Below are 7,714 nucleotides of genomic sequence, written 5' to 3' on the forward strand. Positions count from 1 at the left end.
ATGATATTGGAAGAGGATAGTAAAAGATAGTGTGTGCTTTGAGGAGTGATAATGTTTTCAATGTTATTTTTTAAGTGGTTAGAGGATTATTAAAAAGAAAAACGTTTTTTAAAGTGAACTTTAATATAAGGAGGTTTTATTCTCTTTATGGTGAAAATTTTGAGATTTTATGATGATTTTTGCTTCATAAGATCACTTTGGATTTGGTGAATTTGGGTGCATTTGGCTTTAGATCTCGTGGATTTGGTTTCATTTTGGTGATTGGAGAATTTTTTTTTTCCATCATGTCAAATTTTTTTGTTGATACTTATTTGAATGAATCCACCAAACTTGATGGAGAAAATTATGTGAATTGGAAATTCAAGTTGTTGACTATTTTAGAAGTTTATAATTTGTGGTCCATTGTGAGGGGGGATGACCCCAAACCCACTGTTGCAGCTTCTATTCCAGATTGGGAGAAAATGGAGGTGAAAGAAAAGGTGTTGTTGCATATTTCTGTAAAGGACAATGTTATCCCTCACATCAGAGGTTGCAAGACATCAAAGGAAGCATGGGATATGCAGAAGGGTTTATATTAAACAACAAATACAAACAGGATCTTATTTTTGAAGACTAAGCTTTTATCTCTAAAAATGGAAGAAAATGAAAATATAAGAAATTTCATATCTCATGTCAAATATTTAAGTGATAAGTTAGGAGATATTGGTGAAAATGTGTCTAGTACTGACTTGGTCACCATCACATTAAATGGCTTAGTGGAAGATTATCAAATTTTTGTTTCAAGTCTTTCAGCTAGAGAGAAGCCCCCTACATTTGATGAATTAACAAGAATTCTTCTATAAGAGGAGAAGAGGATGAATAGCTTTAATTTGTGCTCCAGTAGTTCAAATTTGGCATTGGTAGCCAAGGGTAAACATCCATACAAAGGCAAGCCATGGGACAAAAACAAAGGAGGAAAGTTCCAAGCAAAACAAAAAGGTATGACATAGTCTAAATTTCCAATCCATGATAAGAGAAACGATGATTGTTATTATCGTGGCAAACCTAAGCATCATTCTAAAGATTGCTATAAAAGGAAATATAATGAGTATAGGCAAAGAAACAGAAGGCATAATGGAAATTTTGTGTACAAAGACACCTCAATCAGTGATGGATTTAAAAATCTTGAATTGTTTGTTTCTGATGCTGCATTGTTTGTGGAAAATGATGATGTGAATGCTTGGTTCATTGATTCTGGGAAATCACTCCATATGCCTTGTAATAAGGAGTGCTTTGATGAATATTATGAAAACATTAATGGAACATATGTTTATATAGGAGATAATAGATCACTTAAAGTTCAAGGTTATGGAGTAATAAGTGTGAATTTGCCTAATGGACAAGAGAGACATATCCATAATGTGATGTATGTTCTTGTTATCAAAAAAAAATTAATTTATGTTTCTACTATTGCTGACCAAGATTTGAAGGTGGAATTTGTTAAATCAAAGTGTGTAGTGAAAGACATTTAAGATCACTACAAGGTTATTCCCAAAGGTACCAAAGTTGGAGCCTTGTATAAGTTGGATGTGACAAAGAAAAGTCATTAAGCGTTGGCATCTACAACAATATCAACAATAGAGTTATGGCATCATCTAAATCACAATGGTTGAACGTATTCCTGTCTTGAAGAATGATCATGTTGAATGTGAAGCATGTGTACTTGGCAAGCAACATAGGGAGGAATTTCCTATACATAAAGAAAAAAGGCAAAGGGAAATACTTGAATTAATTCATACTGATGTATGTGGACCTATGCAAACTAGATCTATTGGTGGAGCATGGTATTTTCTTATTTTTGTGGATGATAGATCTAGGTATACATGGGTTTATTTCATAAGAAATAAGAGTGATGTTTTTGAGTAGTTTAAAGAGTTTAAGAGTATGGTGGAAAAACAAACTAGAAATTGCATAAAAATTTGAGATCTGATGAGGGGGGAGAATATAAATCAAGAGAATTTAATCAATATTGTAAAAGCAATGGGATTCTACAGCAATTTACAGTGCCACATACACCTCAGCAAAATGGAATTGCTGAGAGGAAAAACAGAACACTAGTTGAATGTGCATGTAGTATGCTTCAAGGTAAAAATATTTCTAATGGTTTTTGGGTTGAAGCCATTAATACTGTTGTTTATTTGAAGAATAGGAGTCCAACCAAAATTTTAGAGCTTAAAACTCCGTTTAAAGCATTTTATGGGTACAAACCAAATGTGAGTGGTTTACGAGTTTTTGGGCGTAAGGCATTTGCTCATATTCCAAAATATGAAAGAAGAAAACTTGATGCAAAGTCAATTGAGTGCATATTTATTGGTTATTTTGATGATCAGAAGGCATACAAGTTGTTTGATCCCAATACTCATAAACTGCTTGCAAGTAGGGATCTGGTGTTTCATGAGAATGCAAATGAAGGTGATAAAATGAATAATACTAGTGTATGGCATGATATTGATGATTATGTCAAATTAGATACAAGTGTTGAACAAGAACAGGAACAAGAAAAGGAATAGGTACAAGTTCAAAACCAAGGAGCATCAACCAATAGAGTTAATAATTTTTATTTTATTGATAACATGCTTATTGACAAAAACACATTAACCATTGAAATTTATTCTCTTTCAATAAAATTTTTTAATTAATTATTTTAATTAAAAAACAAGAATAATTATTAAAATATTAAATGAAAATAAAATATCTAACATTCACTTAATAATTATTAATAATTAAATTTACAAAAATATATATCGAAATAATACCATTAACATTATGCCAAGCACGAGATGACGAAAGTCAAACTCATTAATTAAACAAATATAAAATACAATTCAATATAATAAAACATATGAAAATATAGTAGTAGTAGCGATGATCAGGTGATAATTGTAATTGCCGTACGTGATATTTTGGAATTTGTCGGCGAACAATTTCCACACGCAATTTGGCAGAACTTAGCGGAACTACGTCCATAAACTTTTTTGTTCTCTATCCGGCCGCTTATTTAATCCACGTCCCTATGGCCATACGCAATTAATAAGCATAAAACATTCAAAAACATAATTAATACACACAGCTAGTAACCGGGTCGTCATTATTCCTCAATTGGGACTTGGTCGACGAGAATTTTGAATATCTGCTCCTTTAATTCCTTGTTAGATACCGATATGCCGTCTCCGTATCTGAACAGAAATTGAAGGCCTCGTGTTATATTGAAAGTGAACTTCTTGCAACACAACGGTACACTGTCCTCCTTGAGAAACTCCCCATTCAATTCCTCAAGCGAGAGACGAAGGATGTCCTTGATGTGATTTAAAGCGTTTTCCACGGTAGAATCAGGGTTTTCTTTCATGTAACACTCTATAATTGAAGCTATCTCCCCGCGTTGCTTCTCATCCTTCATTGCAATTTGTGAAAAAAATCAGTATTTTGCACAGAAGTTTGTGCATCCGAACTTGTTTAAACGGGCTTAAATAAATGTAAAATTAGATGCCAAATACCTCGAAATCTGTTAAGTCGTCGACGAGCCTGATCGTCAATTCTGAGAGCTCCTGCATCTTGGATGGAGAATGTATTTGCTCCAGAATGTTGTTCGGGAGAAGTTGACCCATCAACAGAAGGGGAAACAAATTTAGAATGCACATCCCTGAGCTAGCGCGAGCATTCTTTATGTACTCATTCAACGTGGGCACATGACCAGTCGCTATCCATTCCGCTTCTTGCAGATAAGACTCAAGATATCGCTGCCACTGATCATTGAAAAAGTAAAAGTACATTAAATGGTTAAAGTCTCCACTTTTCTCTCTAAATGAAGAATAATAAAATTAAAAATATATTAGTTCAAATGACAAATTTCATAATAAAATTAAAAATATATAATTTCAAATGACAAATTTCATGGCCTTTTCACAGTAAATTGCATTCTTAGGACAACCATGGAAGTAAGGTGATAATAATAATAGCATCCCATTAAAATAATGATATTCCAAAAACACAGATAATCCATCTATAAAATCACAGATCATCCAAAACACATACGTTATCCTTTAATATGGATGTCATATCTCGCCCTTGCTCTTTTGCGACCTCAACAGCCAATTCATTCGCTGTGCTAAAGAAAAACTGGAATGCAATTTTTATGTTGTCCGGAAGTTCATCTGTTAATGAAGAATTCCATCTGAAAATGACGCAAACAATAATATATGATTGGAATAGGCTGAGAAGCTGGGAATAAATCAAAATCGTGGAGTAGGCTGAGAAGCTGGGAATAAATAAAATAGCAATAATATAGGATTGGAATAGGTTGAGAAGCTGGGAATAAATAAAATAGCAATAATATGAATGAAATAGCTGGGAATAAATTGAAATTCACCGTGTCACTGCCTCCGACACGGTTTTTAGTTCGTCCAACATTCCGTGAGTGTCATAGAGGTCATCTAAAACGGCTGCGACGACACAAAGTTTTGCGAAGGCAACTCTGCTGTGACAAAACTCGGGCTCGAAAATGCATGTAACAGCCCAAAAGTAAAATTCCACGTGACGCTTCCGATAGAAATTGAGCTGCGCAATTTCTGAGCCTCTCCACCACCTACGCAGGACATAATAGTAGTGCAGAACGTCATTTATGATCATATCTCCAAGATTGTCAATTACCATATCTTTCTATATAATATTAGGTAATTTTATTTTAATACCACCGTATTTTTTTAGGAATGAGAAGTGATATATATATATAATTTACTCCACATAAAATACTGTGCTTAAAATAGTGTAAATTTTTATTAAATCTAAATATCCTTTCCAAACCTGCAAGTACGCCACAGGAAATACAAACCAATTAAATAACTAATAGATATTTTGTGAGTCTGGGTTGGTAGAAAGGAGTACATTCCAATTAAATAATTAATAGATATTTTGTGAGTTTGGGTAGGTAGAAAGAAATATAGATGGGCGTGTGGAGTAGGTTTTAAAATTACTTTTGTTTGATTAAGAGTTTGTTTTTCTAGTATGTAAAGAAATACGTTAATACAGTGAAAGTTTGTCCTTTTAGGGGCTACCAATTAGTTATTTCATGTAGAGTGGTTTTTTTTGAATAACAATTTGCAAATTACAGCAAGAAATAGTTGTCTTTGACAACTGAATTATGATAAAAATTTGACACCTTGAAAAAAAAAAAGAACATTCCTGCCTCTAACTACCTCACTACTATCAATAAATCTATAATCAATTTAATTTATTATCAAAAACATTTATTATTTAAATATTATTAAAAAATAATATATAATCAATTTAATTTATTATCAAAAACATTTATTATTTAAATATTATTAAAAAATAATATTATTTTTAGTTTGATGAAAGAGAATTATAATTTATTATTAATAATTTTGGATTTAAATGATCATGTTTTTGACCGCTAACTATCACTAAGATAAAAAAAAAAATGGCGCAATCTCAGACGAACTGAGCATTCTCAGCACATTCAATAAGTAACTATATTTTTATAGTAAACATTAAACAAAGTGATGTGTAAACATTTTAAATTTTTGATAATGTATATGGAACTGTAAAAAAAACCCAACTCTGAAAATGGCAAGTACCGGTTATGACCTTGTAATAGACTGTATCTCTTTCTGATGTATGCATTGCAGAATATTGAAGTCCAACTTGGCCAACTCTAGAACTTTTTGGTTGATATTTGACCTTTAAAAAGAAAGGCAAAGGAATTTAGTATGCAACTACAATTTTCGAAATTTGAAGGTAAAGCAAATAGACAATTTTGCAAATTTGAAGATAAAGCAAATCTATATCATTAAGACGGCACGCACTTGAGCCACGAGCGGTTCTGTCCATATATTTCAATAAAGCTCCTGGCCTCCCATCTGGGCACACTGCAATACCATGGAAACTCCAATGCGTACTTCACCTAAATAACAGTGATCAAGTCAAATCCTTTATAAACCATGCACACCATCCTTTTTCTAAATTTACGTAACACTTTAAAAAAAACCATGGACGGCATCTCTTTTTAAGGTAACACTTTCAAAATGCGCTTACTGTTTACCTCTTCCAAAAGACTCTGATCTACCCGGTCACTTCCCCGCCTCCAGCTACAACTCCGTTTAGATATTCTCTTGTGAATTCCTTCGCCTCTTCCATTACTTTTTCTCCAGGAAATGAAATTTCTGAAGCTCGAAGTAACGACAACATGCTTCTAACTTGTTTATCTCCAGTGAAACTGCAGAAGAACTTCCCGTTTTCATCCTTGAAATTCTCCAAGACACCTGTTCAAAGCTGAATTATATAAAAATCGATTTAAACGAAAAAACACTTTGTGGGTGAATAATATAACAATTGAATGAAACAGAAATCTTTGTGAAGTAAACATAAAACTTTGTGGGAAATTCCACCAATGGTTTTTTATGACCCACGAAGCAAACACCAATCCAACAACAATTACAAATATTTCAATTGGTACTGCTCAACTATCTTGAGGGTAAAGTCGAAAAGCAACTGCAGCTACCACCTGAAGACACGTTATATCGATGCAGTCGGAGAGCACGAAATCCTAACGCTGTAGCGTTAAGGTCTTTGCAGGAATCTTTTGATCCCACTCCGATACCTCCTTCGTTCCAACATCTGTCAACCATGGAATAATCACGAACGGCCAACAAAAACCATGTGCATATATATATATATATATATATATATAGATATATGAGTTAGTTATATATATATAGATATATTCATTCATTCACATGTGCAGAAGTTCCTAACCTGTAAACGTAGTCTAAAGCAGCTATTTCTAGTTCAGGATGAAAATGTCGATCAATTCCAAGGCACTCCAATATATCAATCATCTGAAGACGTTTGATTAAATCTTGATTGCTATCGTCCATTTCCTTCAGAAGTAAACGCTTGATCTCATCAACGAGCCTTTTGACTTGTTCATAATATGCAGGTCCCTAATTACAGTGCAATGCAATTAAATATATACAGAGAGAGAGAGGTACATTAATGTTAACAGCGAACGGAAAACTTAAAATATGTATAACAGCAAACAAAAAACTTCTAAAAATATACATTAATGCTAACAGCAAATAGAAAAACTAAAGAAACAAAGAGCAGATTACGCCATGATAAACTGATGGAAAAGATTGAAAATATACTCCGTAGGGCGAGTTGAGAGATAGTATGAGATCGTCGTCCCACACATTTCCGTGATGATTGGCAGTGCGTCGAGGGATGGCAGAAACAGATTCAAAAATCTCAGCCATCACGTCGGCAAATTCTAGTCAATAACCTGATGATTTGCGTATTATAGCACTACCCTCTGCTGCTATGATATTTATTTGATGAATATGCAATCGCGGGTTGCTTATATATAATTCTTGGAGTACGAATTAAGGATAAAATGTATTTTAATATTTGTATGCTCCGAATGACTAGAGTTATAAAGTAGGCGAGTTCGATATAAAGATATAGTGCCCCGAAAACAATGGAAAGTTCTGTAGGATATTGTTAAAATCCATGTTATAGTTACAGTGTTAAGCTTTGCGATCTAAGTTATACTGGTTAAGTTTTCCACAGTCAAAAAGGATTCGATATAAAGATTCCAGCCAATTTTAACTGCGAAAACAAATTTGATACCTATAAAATGCATTTTAATATTTGCATGCTA

General features: G+C 33.2%; 1 pseudogene across 1 annotated transcript; it reads right to left on the reverse strand.

Moving 5' to 3' along the window:
- Nucleotides 1-2,820: 2,820 nt before the first annotated feature.
- LOC149192899 (delta-selinene-like synthase, chloroplastic) lies at nt 2,821-7,474 on the reverse strand (annotated as a pseudogene). The gene is made up of 10 exons (XR_016254919.1): nt 7,203-7,474; nt 6,811-6,998; nt 6,560-6,672; nt 6,098-6,317; nt 5,862-5,959; nt 5,644-5,736; nt 4,406-4,621; nt 4,072-4,210; nt 3,534-3,782; nt 2,821-3,430 (listed from the first exon to the last, which is right to left on the reverse strand). The product of XR_016254919.1 is annotated as a delta-selinene-like synthase, chloroplastic (transcript).
- Between the last annotated feature and the right edge of the window lie 240 nt (nt 7,475-7,714).

This window comes from Pinus tabuliformis, chromosome 2_2 (assembly GCF_031772625.1).
Source record: "Pinus tabuliformis cultivar Carrire ecotype Pingquan chromosome 2_2, CPIR1, whole genome shotgun sequence".
In the NCBI taxonomy this organism is placed as follows: Eukaryota; Viridiplantae; Streptophyta; class Pinopsida; order Pinales; family Pinaceae; genus Pinus; species Pinus tabuliformis.